General features: G+C 40.6%; 1 protein-coding gene across 1 annotated transcript in view; it reads right to left on the bottom strand.

Annotated features, from left to right (window-relative positions):
• LOC126392328 (proprotein convertase subtilisin/kexin type 4-like) overlaps nucleotides 1–20,345 on the bottom strand; it is a 227,053-nt gene that overhangs the window by 52,669 nt on the left and 154,039 nt on the right.

The following is a 20,345-nucleotide window of genomic DNA, read 5'->3' as shown; positions in this document are numbered from 1 at the left end:
CAAGCTCCACAGTGGCTGTGTTTTGGGGGCTTCATTGTGGCTCTGTTTCAGCAAACCCCCCTCCCTCTCCCTTCCTCCCCCTTCAGTTTTAGCACCCCAGGTAGCTGGCCTCCTGCCCAGCCTGCTGATCAGTGGGAGATTCAGGCTCAGGCCTTTTGTTTGGGGTGGCATTTTGCCTTTGTTTTCCCATCTCGCCTGTAATCTAAACACCCAAAACATCTCATGCTTGACAAATCGGCCCTGAGACGAGGGAGCAGCGGAAGACAAACGGCTGGAAGCGGTTCAACCCCAGGCAGGACTGATGGTGTCCGACTGGGCCTGACCTCCCAAAGGTTAAAGACACGTTCACTTACAAAGCAATCAATTACCCAGGCTGTGTGGGCGCTTTTAACCAACCTCCCCTCCTGCCTTCTACACAGCCGGCGTTATTGATGAGGGTCCCAGTGTACAGCACACTCCAACCTGGAGTGTGTATTACATTTCACAATTGAAATAAATCTCAGATTCTTGGTGTTAGTGCCTACCTGAACCTCTCTCCTGCTTTATATTGTCTCTCTCCCCCCCCCCCCCCCCCCCCCCCTTCGCCTCCCAACACCTCCTCCCTCCCTCCCTCCCTTTCTCCCTCCTCTCTGCAGGTTGTTGTAGCAGGTTTATTCTGGTAGTTTGGGCTCCGTGGGCCCCGGCAGGCCCCTCAGCTGTTCCGCTGGGTTTGTAATTACCATTTCATTAAGAATGACAGTTTCGGGGGTTGAAGCACCATTTCATCCGGGTCTCGTGGGGAAGGCGCTTGCCAAATTTCCAGCGTGAGTGGCAATTATCTCTCTTCGTGTCTGCAATTCACCATTTTGTACTTAGTGGCTTGACAACGGCTAGGAACATTTTGTTGGAGTAATAATAGGTCTGGGATATTTACACTGTAGCCCACTCAGGCTCAGCTCTGTGAACAGACTGATATGAGCTATCAGAAGAGATAGAAACAAACTAGAGGAAACACTACAGAGACAAGTACTACACTACTTCTTTGGCACGCGTGGAGCCTTGAGAATTGATTCAAGGTTCAATTTATTTCATGTATAAGGTCATTTGGGTTCTGAGTAAGTGCTCATGTAGTATATTTTTATTTTGGATTCAATCATCATGTGTTTGTTTTACTGCACCTCTGCTTCTTCTAATGTTTCTCTTTTGGCCAGTAGGCAAAAATGACTCGTAATCTCAGTGGAGCAACTTAGTGCAACTATAAAAGTTAAACTAAGGCATTACAATTGTTTTTTCCGCCATGCGAGGAACATCTAAAATGTGTACTATAGCACTGTTTTAAAAACACCATTTATAAATATATCACTACCTACGAGGCTGAACAGAAATCAGTTTAAACTATGTATGTAATGCACATGTACAGTAAGTACAGCAGCAGAAACTCAACCACTTTACTTGTAAACATCTTTCCTTTTTATGTGATCTACATGACCTTCATTCTCTTTGAATGCCAGCATTTTTATAATTGCCATCTCTTGTCTCTTAATGTACAGTTTGTACACTCATGCATTCATCTGCATGCCAAGGTACGTGCATACATGTGCGTCAAATGGTAGTCTGTCTTATTACAATACTCACATGCCCACATGCGATTAAAAAATTGCTTGGTGGCAATAATTATTCATCCTGGCCTTGGACTGATCCTTTCACTAGTGTTGTTTAAGTGTTAGAGAGGGAAGACACAAGCTAAAGCCCTCGATTCATGTAAAAATGCACTCTAAAGTCCAGGCAAAGCTAATGTGAGGCTTCAGCAGTCTGTGTTAGAAAACTCAAGTGGGTATCCTCTGATGTTGCAGTTTTTTAGTGAAAAATTCTCTCTCTCTTTCTGAGACTGACAGTCTTGGTGACCTCTCATCCTGCAACACTGTAATTCTCTTGACCAGACCAGAATTGTTCAGACTTCATCAGTCAGAGATACCAAATAAGGGACACCAGAAACAGAAGAATATGCATCCTATACCATAATATGGGGAAAAGAGTGTCATTAAGTAAAAATGAATCAGGTATTGTATTACCCCATATACTGTGATTGGATCATGTTAAGGTCTAACTTAGTCTCAGTTTCAAGTCATTTAAAGGATAACTGAGACCCATGTTTTTGCATTGTGGTTGCTTTGTAAACACACTACAGGAAATAAACATGCCAGAAAAGAACTGATTTGTAACTTCCACAATCAAAGGCAGAGTTAAAAGACTCAATTTAACGTGGAAATCTTAAACACAATAAGTGATATAAATAGCTGTGATACATATGAAAAAAAGAGAACTTGTGAAAGAAGGTCAAACCTTTCTTACTTTCTCACTTTCACACATCTGTCCAATCACTGCATTAAGTGAGTGCGAATTACAAATGGTAAATTACGGAAACTTGAGAAAATGTTAGTAGCAATTCTGAAAGGTGTGGGCAGAGGGGGTTTCAGAAGCTATCCTACCTTATGACAAACACTTTAAATAAAGTGTACTGACAGCTTTAAGCAGGTGAGGAGTGAACACAGCCTGAGAAGAATAAAGAAAAGTTTCAAGTGACTTCCCATAGAGGGAAGTCACTTAATAACTAATAAATTTACAAATATAACTAACATAAATACTTCACCCCCAAAACAATCATTTGTGTATAAGTTACTCACCCCATGCTACCTTGGATACTTGAAAACTTTGTTTTTGCATGCAACAAGAGCAAAACTATATTAAAACATTCATTTGCAAAAACTCCAAGTGTCATTTATCCAATCATATATTGCAATTTTGCAAAAACCTAAATAATTACAACAATGCGAGGATGAGTAGTGTGCCAGGCAAGTGCATGTGTTTGAACTCCGCCCATGCATTCCTTTCAAATCCCACCTCCTAGCTCGTTCATTGGCCAGGAAATGACAAGCTTGGGTGACTGACAGCAGAACTTCATTTTAGTGCATACAATTTTTGTCTATTCTTGATTTTGTATTGGTTTTCCCAGGACTCTGACCATGCTGAGCTGCAGTGAAGCGACACAGTAACACAAAAGAGGGAATTTTGTGGAAAAGATCTATACTGCTGAAGTCACGGTAGTCCAGCATAGAAGACATTTAATATCACAGAATGAGGACTGTGAATTTTGTCCACGATTTCTTCCAGTGTAGTTGCTCTAGGCTTCTGGGCCAATGTGTACAGGACGAATTATAATAGCAGCCAGTAAGTATTGCACCAAGAAAGACTTGAAAAAATCGGAATGTTTATTGTTGTGAATGTCAGCAAATGCGAGACAGGAAGTGTGCGACCCTTTTAAGTGTGTGTCTGTCTCAGTGTTTACTCCTCCCTCTTAAGAACAAAAAATGGCAGGCGTCCGCTGTGCTGAGTTATAGTGACATGACTCACGCGATGTCTACTGCGAGTGACGACTACAGCTCTTTTAATTGCATGTCTGCGCTGAATGATGGGATACTTAATTCCTACACATTCCACACAATTGCTTTTCACACTGGCAGAGGCCTGGGGAGGCAGCGGAGGCTTTCTGTGGCCATATGGAGAGGGAGGCAGAGCCCGAGCTGAGTGATCGGGAGCTTACCGCCTCATCCCTGCACCAGACTGGCTGCTATACTGTACTGAAGCTGCAGACGGGCACATGAAGCAGCACGACTAATGAAACACATTCCACACACACCGCAAACCACACACACACACGTGCATGCAACTGGGATGTGGTTAGATTTAATTTAGCTTTAGTCTCCATAAACACACTCACAGATACGTAAGCAAACACACACTCACCAGTCATCTCTTAGTTGCACTCAAACGCACACATATGCACATAAACAAGCTCACACACATTTGCAGTCTCTTACATAAAATCAACCAAACGCACAGCAGAATAAACACACTTTCACACATGGTCTCTAACACACGCGCACACACACAGACACACACAGTCAGCTGTATAAAGCGTGTTGACAGTCCTGTCAGCTCACGGTAGCACCATCAGGCTCCCTGCTGTCCTGTGAATGGGTCACTTCTCCTTCTCCTTCATCTCTCTTATCACTCGGTCACATCGCCTGTTTTCTGTTGAGTCTGGAGTAAGAATAGCGCTCTAGTGCTACAGTAATTGGATAGTGCAGTAATGCTCTGACCCCAGCTTTTGTGATATTGGATTCTAAGTGGCTGATGAGTAACTGGTGATGTGGTAAAACCAAGCATACTGAACCAACATGTCGTTTAAACTACCACACTGCTCAGCACATGTTCTCTGAAGTCGTCCGGTGAGTCTATAGTCACGCTAGCTGCAGCCTGACTAACTGAGACTTTAATTCTCAGGCTAAGGAAAACTAAAAGTCAAATGTTTTAAAGACCCCCTCCTCTGAAAGAATTGGTTTTCTTCTGTTTGTGTCACCTAAAATGTCTGACCTTCACTATACTGACTTGTATCTGTGCAATGTTTGTCACTAGAGAGGTGTTTTCACATTCCTCTACCAAAGAGGGCAAGGCCTGTGCACTTCCCTAAAATCTGAGATTCAAACATACCCCGGGCAAGCTAGATTAGATACACTACTACTACTTATATGGGAAACACATAATACTAGGAGAACAAACTTTGACACAACACTGGCAGTACTATAAAAATCTCAGGCAGACGGAATTTATCTTTCAGCACACTTTGATTAGACCTCTGTGATACTAACTGATAATAATGTTAACACACTGTAAAAACTTTGCCATCAATAGATATTTCTCAGATCACGTGCTTTTACTTGAATAAGTCTTCAAAGATACACAAAGGTACAGTCCTCGGTTTTAATATTGAATCTTTACATACTTCCAATCAGGAAGGTTTTTCATTGTTCATGTAATAATAGTAATTCCGTTAAGCTTAGTATAGTAATATGTTGACATTTGCTATCATGTAAAATAGTATGAAAGAGTTGAGGCTGATGGGAGTATCATCACTTTGAAGGTATTTGGTCACAAGACGAAGTGTTTGACAAAAAAGTTCACGAAGACCATGAATGTTTGCACCACATTGCATGGCAGTCTAGTAGACCGTTATCATGACATGCTGCTGTACATGAAACATCAGAGGATCACCAAGGTCAGGAGGATACATCCTCTGGGAACCATGAATATCTGGACCAAACTGCACAACAATCCATCCAATGGCGTTTTGCAATACTTCAGTCTGGTCCAAAGCACTAAACCAAAAATAAGGTTTCGTTGTCTTGTCATGTCCTTAACACAGTATCAGAGTTTTTTTTTCACTCTGACAATAAGAACATATTGCTCTAAAAGTGAGACTTTGGAATTGCAATGATAGTGGTTTGACTTGTAGTCATACCTGTCATGTTCCTAGTCTTCTGACTCACACAGTTGCAGTGTGTTTCTACACTTGTCAGTCAAACTGGTGTGTCTAGCACCGGCATGTGAGACTGGAAATGTGAAAAACATCAGTTCCTGCGTGCTACAGGATTTTTCCTGGGAAAGTCCTACCAGACACTGTTTGTTCAGAACTGCAAACATTAAAGCCTTCATGACTTGGAGGTTCATCAAAACATTTTTTGTAAATTACTTAAAACATATTGAATGCCAGCACAGGTATTAGCTATTGGCAGAATTAATGCTAACATACTGCTATTGGCGTCAGATGTAACGGTTAAATGTCAGCTCCAAGAACAGCCAGGAGTACTGTTCATTGATGTGACCCTGGAAATACCCTGGCCCCCACAGACCCCAGCAGGCCCCTGTGCATGCAAAGTAAGGATAGAGAGAGACATATAGAATATATGGAGAAAGACAGAGAGCCTGCTAATGCATTTAGTAGCCAGACCTCGTTTAAGAAAAGCCCTTAATGACTTTAATTGATCTTTATTAGCTTCAATTAGTGAGGGACACTGGGGGGAAAACAAGGTTGCGATTCCTGCAGATAGATCAGAGGAGGTGAGTGGGATCCAAGGGAAGTCTAGGGGAGGGGGAAGGAGAGAGAGAGAGAGAGAGAGAGAGAGAGAGAGAGAGAGAGAGAGAGAGAGAGAGAGAGAGAGGTACAATCTGTGTGTTCTTGTGATTTGAATTAGTTTGTAACGTTTAGTCTCTTGAGTTCATGCTGTAGATTACTAATGAAGTAAAAGCAGTTAACATTACTCACATGACGTCCTGTCGTCCTGCAACACAGTCAAACCTTATGGTATGGGTATAAAAAAACTGGGAAAGAAAGGTGACATTGTAATTTGCTCAGTTTGTGCACATAGACACTTAAAGTGTGCCCCAAACAGAATACCGGGCCAGTTTTAGAGGTGGCCACAGTGGCACAAACTGACGTGAAAACACGATCATGGGTGTTGAAAATCTTTTAACTTAAGCAAAACTTTGCGCTCACCCCGGGACTTTATGGATCGCTAGCTAGAATTAGACACAAAATGAGTGTGTCCATTTCTAGCTAGCACACTGTATGTCTGTTGATACACAGGTTGGTAAGGGCAAATCAACATGGACTGCACTAAAGGTCCAGTGGTCAAATTCGTTTGAATGATGTGACCGCACTTTTAAAGGGATACAGAACAGATACTGATCTCAGATTTCCAACTACTCAAACTGCAATGCTTTTCAAGCTTGGAATAGGTTCCTATAGGTTGGTAGCATCGACATAAAGTGGGTGTCATACATTGTGTGGCTGGTTGGTGGACGGCTCAATCCACTAGGATGTCACAGCAGCAGTCTATGAACAAATCACACAGTACAAATAATAGTGCAATAAACAAATGCCAAACACAACTACGAACATGCAGTAGTAAGTAGAACTACTGCTGCCAACCAGTCAAGTTGCAGTTTACATCCATGTCTGTACAGACACATAATATTTGTAGTAAAGTCTTTGAAGGAATTTATTAATAAAAGTTATAAAATGTATGTTTTGGCAAAATAGAAGTTTAACTATATTTACATGTATGGTTCCAGTGATTATTTTCCAGTGAGAAATGTGCATCTATTTTACAAAGGTGTACAGAGGACTGAGCTTCGCCACACTGTCCAAATCACCAGAAGCTCAAAATCAGCAAAACCAATGAGCTTGTGGTGGACCACCAGAGGAACATGACAGAACAAAGTTGTAGCCTTGACATCGGACAGTGCTTCAAACATGGATGTTTCTGCAAATAAGCCACATATTCTGTAATGTGAATGCTTAAAACATCTTTGACCCGGCAGCACAGAAGATCTATACACTCAGCATGGTTTCAAGGTGGATGCCTGGAGGTGATTAGTGTCTCCAATTCAGTATCTGACCAAATGTCTCCCCGTCTGTTCCTGAGTTATGACACTAAATAATTGCCAGAAAAGTGTTTTCGCCGAACATCATGATGTCACAGTGAAGCTGACCTTTGACCTTTTAGATATAAAATGTCAACACATTATTATTTTATCCTATTAGACATGTGTGTAAACATTTGTCATAATTAGCGTATGGATTCTTGAGTTATGGCCAAAAATGTGTTTTCTTCACTCAAGGCCTTCTTGAGATATCACGTTCATAATAATATGACAAACACAAGGTCACAGTGACCTTGACCTTTGACCACCAAATTCTAATAAGTACATCCTTGACTTCCAGTGAATGTTTGAGCCAAATTTGAAGAAATTCCCCTTAAGGCATTCCCGAGATGTTGCGCCGCGAGAATGGAATGGACAGTTGATGGACAACCAGTCACTGGCACAGGGGCATAAAAAACTAGGCCCTTTTTGGTAAACGTGACTGCATAATGTGCATATTCCTGAAGTAACATTTTTTTAAATACAGCCCAGAGAATGAAGGCAGTAAATATTTGTGAAATTTACTAATACTTTAAATAAATAATAATAATGATTATACAGTATATGCTAGCTGGTACTGGAGTGGAAATTCCTGTCTCCACCCCAACCCTACAGTCCCCTCATCTAGTCCACTATCCCATCCATCCCTTCCTCTTCCCAGCACTGTGTTTGTGTTTCTAGGGGGAGCTGGCTGACCCCTGACCCTGGGCTAATGAGAGCGATAACGAGGATTAAAAGGGGGTGACTGGAAGGTGTCTGAGAGTGGGGTTTAAACAATTACACTGGGCTGCCAACATGCCTTTCTTCATGACTCAGGAAATTACAGTCTCCCTCTCTCTCTCCCCCCACACTCTTTCAGTCGGCACACAAAAGAAAGGGCTTATGGAAAATAATAAATTATCTCGGGGCCACGTTAACTTGGATGTAAATCGCCGGGCAATTATGTTTTAATAGCCCTTTAAAAGAATGAGTAATTGGACTGACACTACTGGGGTTGATCAGGCTCACCCGTCTCTCTCCCTTTGTGCCCACTGGCAGCGAGCTCTGGGTCTGCGTGTCGGTCAGCCTACAGGATGAATGTATGTAAGGTCTCAGTTAGCTTGAAAAACACTTTAACGGTAATATCAGAGAATCTGAATGACTATTATCATCATGCTCAAGTTATAACTCTACTGTGGTAAACCAAGCAATATCAGTATTTTGTTTTTCATTTTGTGTCCTCTGTCTTTATTGCTTAAATGTTTTGGCTCTTCACTTCTTAGAGATCACTTATAAATCTGGATTTTCTCCTGATTACGTTTTTGTTTTATAAATAGTGCTCTCTGGTTCATCTGATCATCCATTGTGGCTGTCTGTGCCCTCAGCAGATTCTTTGTCTGTTTATGCCAAACTAAACTTTACACCAGAAGTTGTTGGAAATAATCTAGAATATCTCTGTCTCTGTAGTAAACTGCAAATGTATACTCTTTAAACATGTACACTACAAGTTTAGCTGATAACAAAACACACACAAAATAACAATATTTGAACCGTTTACCAAAACTGATCAAATAATAAAGTCCTAATGATTTATGTTTGAACTTCTCGTCTCCAAGAAGGAGAAGATTTAGTATAAACAAAATCTGTTTATGTTACAGGTGAAAATGAAGAATGTGGATGGTGAACAGTGGGGAAATACATTCACAATTTCACAGGTCAAATTGCAGGAATTTTCTTTAAATACAATCTGAAGCATCTGCCATAAAAAATGTTGAAAGCTAAAAAACAAAATACCACTGACAAAAAAATATGCCATAATAGCTCACTGGACCATCCTGTACAATAAGAATAGATGAGAATGCGCATGCAGTGGGAGGGCGTTTATACATTTGTCAGAAGTTAGCTTGGGCGGTATTGAGGTATTAAGATATATGGGGTATTTTTAAATCCCAAAGGTATAATTTTCAAAACAGTTAAAAATACAGATGCTCCTCTTTCTATTAAACCGATACGGAGATGCTGTATTGAGGCGATGTATTGTAGTGCACAACATCCACCACCAGAGGTCAGTAACTACGTTATATTATATTATCATATTAAAGCATTGCAGGCTACAAAATTACATACATGCTACAGTAACTTCTATCACCAATAGCTCAGTTTTTATTTATTTATCTTTTTACACAAATACTGTCATGTACCGTACACCCCAGTGAAATGTAAGGATATCACAAAAATAGATAGCTCAAGCTAAAAGCTCTCTTGGCTACTTTGCAGGCATCCCCAAGATCTGCTTCCTGTCTATTGTCAAGTTGGCAAGGTGTCAGGCTTCAGTATGCAGTCATGGGGTAAAAATAGAGTAACACCCCCTGTAACACCTGTGGAACATCAGTTAAGCGTTGTCTTGCACTACCCAGCAAATCTGGTGATAACTGAGGAAACATTTTGAAAGATGAACCTCAAAGAATGTCTGAATATCCATATCAAAAACTGGAAAAAATCCAAAACTACCTTTTTTTGTAATTATCATCAAGCATATTTGGTTACATTTGGGAAAATCTGCATCATGGAAAATCATGCTGCTTTGGCTACCAGCAGTTCCTGTTTGCACTGCGCAGTTAATAATTTGGATTTACAGAAATTTAAAATATAGACAAAGACTCTGTCATCACTGCAGACAGCTTGTATAATGTTTGTGTGTTTGGATTTGACTGTGTTATGACTCTGAGAGGAAGTGGTTTGATGTTTGTGGCAAATTGTGTCACAAAAAATGTAACTTATGTAAAACTAATGTAAAAAAGAAAAAGAAAAAAGAAGACATTCTTAAATAAATAATAATACTGCAAAAGTCTGTATCTGTTCAGGACACATGTTCATCTGAGTAATGTATTTATAATCATTTACATCCCCCAGCAAATAGATTTTTAACGTCAACAACATGTATATGATGAGTATAAGTCATGTATGTAAGTGTTTTTGTATCTGTATGACATAGAAAAAGATGTCTGATGAGAACCTTCATCACTATAATCATCTCCACACACATGCACACACACACAGAGGTGAGCAAGACCTGGCCATCTCCCTTTGACCTCTGACCTCTGGCCCGGACTGTGACCTGTGGATGATCGGTGTGTGTCTTGATTTGGCCACCATGGGGGGAAATGGAGGCAGGATCGATGTGAGAAGGAAAGAGATCACAACAGGCCAAAGCTGGTGAATCGAAAACCACCAAATAAGACTGGAACAACACAAACAGCGGGGGAAGGAGGAGAGAAAAAAAAGCTACGAAAAATGAGAGAGGAGAAAGAAGACAAAAAAGGAAAAAGTAGTGATAGAGATCTGAGGCTAGACCGCGTCTGACACACTAGAAGGAAATAATCAAAATCCTCTGCAGGATGTCGGACCTCACTGCAATGAACAAGCAAATGGTGGGATAAACCTATATTTATCTCCTCTACTTTCATCTCAGGAGGAAGACAAACGGGGTAAGAAATTGATCAGATGAGCATCTGTTAGGCTTGGCAACAGTCACAAGTCTGCAGAGACGGTTTTTAAACCCCATTTTTCAATCTCATCTCCATTACTGTCAACGCTGTGCGGGCACTTAAAGGACTGTTCCACAGTAAAAGAAGAGAACGAGAGCTGTATATGCAAATGCAGGCCACTGCACCTCACATCTTCACCTTGTTAGTGGTCCCTTTAAGATAGAGGTTCTTTAATTCCTGCAGCCTCAGTAAGTGCTTGACACAGACAATTTGTGCAGTGAGTCTCCACAGTAGTAATGGAGTAAAAGAATAAAATGTTTTTTTTCCTTTGATGATACCTCTTGATATTCAAAAATTAAAAAGGCTATCTATATCTTATAGCTGCACGATTCTTGGTATATCTTTATGGAAAAATAATAGAGGTCAACTAATATGTGTTCTTCCATGTGTTCTTGATGGTCCATACTGAGACTAACATTTCAGCACTGTCAGTGAGATGGTAAGATAGGAGTGTCATTCAGTTAGTGGATCGCTCAAATTATTTTAGTTGAGTAGGGTGGACAATAACAACCAGCACACCCTCTAAGGGCCACTTGCAAGCACTTATACTCTGTATATGTGTTCAGACTGAACTAGGACGGCAACAACTGATTATTTTAACTATCACTTCAGAAAAGAGTAAAAAACATTCAGTCTGAAAACAATATTCAGTTAACTATGTCGTCCTCAGACCACCGCTGTTTTAATGTTGCTTTTTGAGTGACAGGTTTTGGGATAAATGGGTGTTAAAGAAATGCAAAATATTGTGTTGGTGTAGTCTTGTTGCTATGTTATGAAGAGAAGATGAATAATGATTTTGAAAGTCCACTTTGATTAATGTATCGATTACTTTTTAAGATCCTTGGACACTAAAACACTGGACAGTGTGCAACAAACATTTTTGAACCACGAAATGTTATCATGATGACTGCCACTTTATCCTCTGTTGAGACATTCATGAATTACCTTGTTCATGTTATGAAGTAATCTATAATCCATATTTGATTGGACACCATTGCTGGATGACACTGTATCATGCAAAAATTGAACCAGGTTAAACTTTTTTACTGGTCAACCCTGTTTTTTTTTCGCTAAAACTCTCTCTCAGTCAAGACCCCTGATGAGACATTACAGCAATGTCATTGAAATGAATGAGAAAACTGGAATTTTCAGTGTTAAACCATGGTAAAACACACATTTAACTCACACAGATATGATGCTGCCCTGCAGACACTATTTGTTTGGGTCTATTAATGTCTTAACATTGATTTTATATATTTTTATATCCCTCTAATTTTCTATTTGTGTTAAGTCTCAACACACCTTTGGTCATCTCCACATAATATGTTTTTAACAGCAGCATTTGAAAAACATCCTGTGGATCCTTAAAGGTCTTTACACACCAGGGGCATGATAAATAAACAACACGATACTTGCCTTTGAATATTCTGCATCAAAACTGTCCATACAGGCAGCAATGTGGACTTGCGACAGTTGCAACACTAATTCAGTTAAAGGTTGTGATGTGAACAGATTCACCAGCAGTGATGCAAATTTGCAACACTATCCTATTGACCCAGAGCAGCACCTGGCAGCCTGTCTGAGGTAAGTTGTTGTATAACCTAAGCTACTGACAACTATTTTATTTAGTTTCCTTTTACTGAAATCCTCAGATTGAGATTGAGCTCCCTCTGGTAACAGATACACAGTATGCATAGTACATTGGGCTTTTATTGTGAAAGGGAAGGAGTGAATATGTGATAGGAGTGATAAGTTTTTTGTCTTTGTTTGGATTACGTGACAACAGAGCCTCCGTATTTTATAATCTTCAAAGACAGGTGCAATATGATTGGTTGGTGCCTTCATTCAAGTTGTGAAAGCTCAGTAAAATCGACCTTGTTCCAAAAAAATTTCGTTTCGCCATGAGGTGCTGTAAAAAATAACAAATGAGATACGCTCTCAGTTAACATTTTACCGATGAGGTCAGCATCAACATTTCTTGTCTGTTTTGTATCTTCACTTTGCATCTGTAAAACATATTTGCTGTTGCAAATTAGCGGTATATAACAATTATATCTAGGAGACAGGGTTGGCATTAGAATCATGATGATTTATATGGATAAACAAATATTCATGAAAGGTGTTACTGCTTTTTGTTGATGTAGACATTCTCAAAGAGGAACCATATTAAAGTGGATCATACTGATGCTAGATAAAGATCCTTAATGCACTCACAGAGTCTTCTACATCCTATGAAGCACCTGCTGGTATGTGCCTGTATCTTTTTGTAGTGTGTCTCTGTGTATCCCTCTTCCTCTAGCTCCCATCTTCTCTGTGTTCCTCACTGAGGCTCTTTTATTCCCTCCTGAGCGGCTCCGTCACCCATGTCGCCGGGGGACAAGGAGAACGTGGCGTTTTCCCTGGATCAAAAATTTACGAGCAATTAAAAGTCGGCCGACGCCCGGCATCCATCAGCCCTGCGTGCTGCTGCCAGGCTGGGTGAGGGGGACTCGCAGTAAACCACAGGCTATATACTTTTATATCTGTTTTCCCTCCAAAGAGGGAAGGTTATGACAAAATTATGTTTTACTGTCCCCGGTTTCTGGCGCGATGTAGACATCTTTCACAGAACAGGCTCGTTGGAGGTCAGAGCCCCTGGAACGGAGGGATAGAGAAATGTGTGTAAAAGTGTGTGTTGTGTTTATGTTGGGTGATTTTTTTCAAACCGGTGACAGAAGCCTTTAACACAATAGGAATAACATAGTATCTGCTCCTCTGGTCGATCAGTTACCGAGAGAAGAGTGACCTAATTACTCTGTTGTTTATTACTGCAGAGCTCTGATTTATTCGCCTATGCTGATGTAATTTCAACACTGAGTCTTTCTCTTCAGCAAAGGCAGCAAGACACTTTTTTTCAAATACACAAACACACACACTCGTGCACAATGATCCATTGCGACACACCTAATACACAAAAAAGCACGCAAACTCTCATACATCAACGCAGTCACTCTTTCACTTTTTCTGGCTCCTTGCGACAGGCCCAGACTCATTTGCATCCTTAATTGTGTTGTAATGTACTTTTAATTTGAAAATGGAGGCAATTAATTATTTTGATATGGAACAAAATGCCGCAAATGTAAACACTCTAATAGTTCTCTGTGAACAGAGTATCATTTTTCAAAAGAGGGATTGAATCTTATCTAATTCTTTAATGCCATACAAGTTTTTTTCTCTTTTGGTAAGATACCGTTTTACCACTCATGCATTCTCCTTGATATTCACTTTGTCTTTGCAGAGAGGGCAGCGTTTCTTTGATCTATTCCGCCGCTGTTATTTTCTATCTAAATCTCCCACAGGATAATTACTGTAGTTTCACCTATGCTATCAGAAGAGATTAAATGAAATTAAGCCTGTTTGGACATTCTGCTTCTTCTCCATACGTCATCCCTCCGGTACAAGCCGCTAACACCAGACTCTCCACTTTCTATTTCTGGGTCAGGGAGGCTTCAAGTGGAGATGTGAATCGCAGATTAATTTTTTTTTTCCTCCGTCAACCATGTGATCAATAGGTGTCAGTGTTCAAAGGATAGCAAGCATTGCTGGAGGAGAGGAGAGGAGAGGAGGGGGGGGATCCATTTGTACAGGCCCCTGGAAAAAACTGACACTTTCGCTCCCTCAACCTGATAAACTCACCACGGAGAGGAACAGGATGGATGCTGGTTATTTTTTCCCCTCTTTTCACCCATCTCCATCACCTTTTCCCCCCGCATTCCCTTTCTCTCCTCTCTCACACACAAATTTTCTGTCCTCTTATATCTCTAAACCCCCACCCAACCACCACCCCTCACCCCTATCTCTTTCACTCTCTCCCTTCTGATTCTCCTGAGGGTGCTGGGAGCTCGCTGACATCACAGCCGGCCTGGCAACAGCCTATAAATTATGAGTGACAAGTCTTTGGACCAATAAAAGCACCACCATATTTCATGCACAGTAAATCTGATTGCAGATTGCTCTGGCGTGTGGCGGCTGACATGTTTATTGTCATCATGGCGGTGGGAGCTGAGGGTGAAGGGGGGGCTTGGGGACGAGGGGGGGTCGCTCCCCAACATCAGAGTTTCTAAAGCTCCCAGTCTATATGGAGGTCAAACAGATGGGAACTCTGGGATGCAGGCGACCTCTTCCACCCATCCAGCAACCCCCCTAAATCCCCAAACACACACAGACATAAACATACATTCACACACATCAATGCCAACTCAGCCAACATCTATAAGGCAGCTATTTTTCCTTCAGCTTTTACAAAGCCACGCAACTGCTTCTTTCACTGCAACCATCTGTCCTCAATCCGCACATGCTCCCTATGGAACTTTTAAAGAGGTTCTGCATTGATTTTCCTTATTAAAAGCAAGACTATGTAACTTTTGAAAGAAGGCATACACATTCTTCCTCTTACAAATGTACATTTTAATTCATAGGCAATAAAATGCTGTCGCTCAATTCAATACACTCTGGGCTTTTGCTGCAACAGTCTCTCTTGTTCAGGTATCACAGTAGCACACCAGCCAACTTGTGGAGCAGTGCATATTTGAAGGTATTAACTGACACCAATAGCACACACAGGACGTGTCATATGGTCAGAGGAAAAAGTCGAGGTACAGTAGCCACGATCTATGGAGCACATGTGATAAAACTGCTGCTTTTCTAGAGAGCTGATGTATGTTGAAGCTGGGACATACACTACACCTTTCCCTTGCAATGCTCACTTAGGCCACAGGGTACAGTGGCTAAAAGAGCCTAATGCATCACAACTTACAAAAACACACAAATAGATAAAACACAAGTGAATAAAGAAATGCATCTCATTTTAATTATCCACATACAGCATTACAAAACACGCTGCAAGTACAGAACTGCTCCAAGGCAAAGGCAAGACAATAGAGGTTTCCAGGGGACACAAAAAAACTGCTGAATGCATTGACCACTTGTAAATAATGATTGAAGCTCACAATGTTTGGTTTCTGATAGTGTATTATTGGACATATACACCTGGCATTAGTTACTAGTTTCTAGGTTTTAGCATCCAACAGAAACCTCTACTGTGTTTTACCTTTGTTCAAATATTCCTTGCGACTTGCACCTTTTCTTTTCATGCAGCAGTCTTTTGCTTTATAAACAGCATGTTTCTTTATGTATGTGTTTAAACAGGTTAAGGTGTTTCTTAATTCATCTGTGATCACCTATTTGCATGTGTTTATTAGGTTGCAGTGCACTGACCCATTTCACCGTAACAGTGGCTGCTATAAAGGGCTGGGTATCGCTTAAAAAGTTACAATAGAGTGTGCCAGGGCTGACGTCAAAACCCGGAAGTTTAGCATCGCACTGGTTCCCGGAAGAGAAAGTGAATGTGATTTTTGCATTGCGTTTTGGATTATGTCAGAAAATAAGCTCTGTGGCTAACACAAGTTTATGATACTTGCAGGTTTTGTTCAGCGAGATAATCTTCACATATGAACACCTTTTATACTGCATTTGAAGCTTAAATGCGATCGCCAGAAGTAAAAAGCTAACGTTAGGCTTTAACGGACTACATAACTACTCCACGGTCGCATGACTCTTGACGTCACCGCCACTAAGCTTTCAACTGATTTCGGCCTCTTTATTTTAAAAATATTGTATAATGGGGAAATCGGACTGTTTAAGCTAAATAAGAAGCTGTAATGGCGGACTGCCAGCACTCTCGTCTATTTGGGGGTGATGACGTTTACTGTCCCCGACAGGGTTTGTAGTCGTATTGAACAACTTGTTAGTAACCGCCTTTTTTACAACACGTAAAAGCTTCAAAATTCACAAGTAGGGTATTTACTGACGTGTTTTATGTCATAGAACAAAACCTGAAACTCGCTTAAGCTTTTGTTAACCACAGACCTTATTTGAGGCATTTTACCAAAATCCCATTCAAAAAACGTATTGACTTTTAGACGAGAGAACCGGAAGTGCTAAAAGCGCTAACGGAGTTCCGGGTTTACTGGCACACTCCATACCAGTACCAATACGAGTGCCCTGAAAGTGATACCGATATGAATAGAGAACTTCTTTCTGATACCTATCACGTGAATGGACGCATTCAGTTGCGTAAAATGCCACCAGAAGCCACAGGCGTGTAGTATAGCCATAATTTCCAATGCTTTGGTGGCATTTCAGCAGTCTGAACTGCCAACTCAAATACACCACTCTTGATTTCACCACAACAGACTGTATGGGTTGTAGTTGCTGCAGTAGTGGCCAATCACACGCTGCAGCCTGTGGGAAAAACCAAACCAATAGTCTTCTTTTCTAGATCTGGGATCCAAAAGAAGCAGGTATTGTCTGACTCGAGAAGTTGGTACAACTTGGTACTGGATTATTTTGGTTAATACCTTAGAATTATTGAGTATGGAGTACGGATAACCAGCCTTAATGCTGCACAACAAAAATTATAATCATAGTTTTAATAAATCATTTCAGTGCTGCTTTTGCACTGTGGTTAAAATAATTATCAGCACTGGGGTTTGTCTTTTCTCAGTTTTCTCTTAATGAAATTTGAATTTCTTTTTTGCCTATTTCACAATGTTGGTTATCACTGCTAATGCCAACTTTTGTTCCCTTTTCAATTTTTTCCAAACAAAAATAAAATATTAAAAATCACTTTCTGAGTGGAGGACCTCAGAGAGCCTGAGGACTTCTCTAAGGAATAGGACATGTGCTTCATAAACTGGCTAAATCACCACTGAGTCAACTGCAACAACATGTAAAAACATGTGTATTACATACATGACAATATACAACCATTTTATAAACAACAGCCTACACTCACACAGTATACACCTACAGAATCCAAAGAAGGGGTCACTAACTCCTCACTATAACCTATAGGCATTCAGTGTTATCTTCAATTTTCTTAAACACGGATCCTCTCATTACAGATATCACATCTAATCTTTAATGTATCGTAACAACCTCATTGATGCTAAGTGACCCTGTGCTCATTGCACTGTCTAGTTCAGCCGTCCTTCCCCATGCAATAAACCATTCTTCATAATTAGCGTGGCCGCTGCAGTATGATCTGGGCATTACAAGTCCTCAGCCGCATACCCTAAATGGACAGATTTCAACAGACGCCCGCTGGTGTGATCGGCATCATTATATTTTAATTAATCCATTCTTCTCACAGCAACACAGTAATTACAATCTATTTTATGACACGACATGCTGCGAAAGAGGGGATGGAAGAGAGGAACAGGAAGGCAGTGAGAGGGAATAATAGCCAGAAAAGGGAAAAGAAGGGGAGAGGAAGGACGGGAAAACAAACCACAAAGAGAGGTGAGGGCAGTGAGTTAGAGCCAGCGCGAGGAGAGGAAATTCTAAGGTGAGTGAGACAGAGAGCAGAGGAAAAACATCACAAACGCTATGACTGATTACCGATATGTCATCGCCCGGCTGACATTGTAAAAGCATTGTAAAAGCGTTTATATGATGTCTGGAGGAGGACGGGGCTCACTCTCTCTCTCCCTCCCAGATTCATGCTTCATACAGTCAGAGGGAGAAGCTCCATTTCCTCCAGCCTCTGTCTATATAAATCAGAGCAGGTACGGACACTCAGACACGCCGTGGGTGTGATAATAACATTAGAGGATTACAATGACACTCCTCCCTGGACAAGATCACCTGTCTCAGCTGTCATAAAACAGCTGCTTTTTGTGGTTGAAGCGCTTTATATGAGGAGAGCGTGCAGGTGTGTGTGCACATTAAAGTGGTGTGTGTGCGTGTGTCAAATACAGCAGTGAACAAGTGGAAGCGGACATTGCGTGATCCATCGTGGACCATTTACGAGTACACTTATAATAAGTAACACCTGAGTTTAATACATAAATCTATGACTTGCAGCTAAACCTTACTTTAAATTAAATATATTATCTTAAACATGCAGTTCTGTGTCACAGAGGCTCAAAAAGAAACCTTCAGGCCACTTACTATGGTTTATGCAGGAATAAATGAATTTTACGCCATTTAATTTACCTGAAATTATCACAGTTAGAGACCATATAGGGATAATTACTGTAATCATACATTTCATAACCACAACCATACACAGTTTAACTATTCAATCATACATCTGCCCATATGTGGAAATATCTTTAGGGGGTCTTTGACATATTACACAGACGTGGAAATATGTTCACACTCACAGCCGTGTCATGCACCATACAACACTGGTGCAGCTTTCTGTATCGTTCTTAGTATCACCTACTAGATAGTATCCCCTTTTTTAGAGGTTGTTGATCTGATACTTGGTTTGAAAGAACAATAGTTAAGAGTCACCATAAATCAGTTAGTGTGATCCAGTAACTTGTTAATGACAAGAGTTACAGATAAGAAGGTTGCTTAGCTTAGCAAAAAGACTGGAACAAGGAGGGTGCAGCTAGCCTGGCATACTATGGCTTTACAGGGGGTTATGTGCCAGACTATTTCTTGGCAGGGAGCAGTAACTTCCTGAAGTATTCGCTGGTTGCCTGGCAACCTGACTGTGGTCAGGAAGTTACTGCTCCTGGCCAAGAAAATAATCTGGCACACAAATAACCGTAAAACCACAACTTGTCATTTTTACACTTTGATTTTTATATTTATTAAACATATAATATATAACAATTATTAGAGGTGCTGGCAGGTTGATTTTGTCACTTTTGGACAGAGCCAGTCCAGCTGTTTCACCCGTTTGCCAGTCCTTATGCTAAGCTAGGCTAAGCTAAGCTAAGCAGCTGCTGTAGCTTTATATTTACTGTAAAGACTGATACCAATATTCTTATCTAAAGTAACTCTTGGCAAAAAAAGCAAATAAGCATCCTCGCCAAAATGTTAGAACTACTGCTTTAAAGAGACACAACCAAACCTGATTGGCACATGTTGCTAGACAGCCATAGCAACAAGTAATCAAGTGTTTCAGCCAAGCATGGTAGTTCACTTTTTATAAAGAACAAAGCTACTGATATGTAAATTAAATGATTATTACATCCATTTACAAAGAAGCCTCATTTAAAAAGTGGGCAGAATGACCCCCTTTACACCTTGCATTAAAATGAGTCTTGCATGCAAATTGTATCTAGATATGATTTAACCTGATTATATGTACATGTGTTATAAATGTGTCCCAGTGTCCACATTGAGATCCCATTGAGATCAATGATCTGTCTAGTTCAAACAACCAAACACAGTCTAACCGGTACCACTAATGCAGTGGCATTTACACCCAAGTTCAATATGGCCACAATGCATCCCTGACCACCTGCAGGAGGTGTTTGGACGATATGATCACAATCCTTCCTCAACGTATTTGGGTGTATTTGCACCTGTATTTTCATGTGGTCAAGCACTATCTGAGTTCAATCTGATCACCTGCAACACATTTTAATGCAAGGTGTAAAGGGGTGTGATTTTTTTTGGATAGGACAGATCAAGTGTGAAAGGGGGAGAAAGATAGGATAATATGCAGCAAAGGGC

This window comes from Epinephelus moara, chromosome 6, assembly GCF_006386435.1.
Source record: "Epinephelus moara isolate mb chromosome 6, YSFRI_EMoa_1.0, whole genome shotgun sequence".
In the NCBI taxonomy this organism is placed as follows: domain Eukaryota; kingdom Metazoa; phylum Chordata; class Actinopteri; order Perciformes; family Serranidae; genus Epinephelus; species Epinephelus moara.
This window is presented reverse-complemented; position numbering and strand designations above follow the sequence as displayed.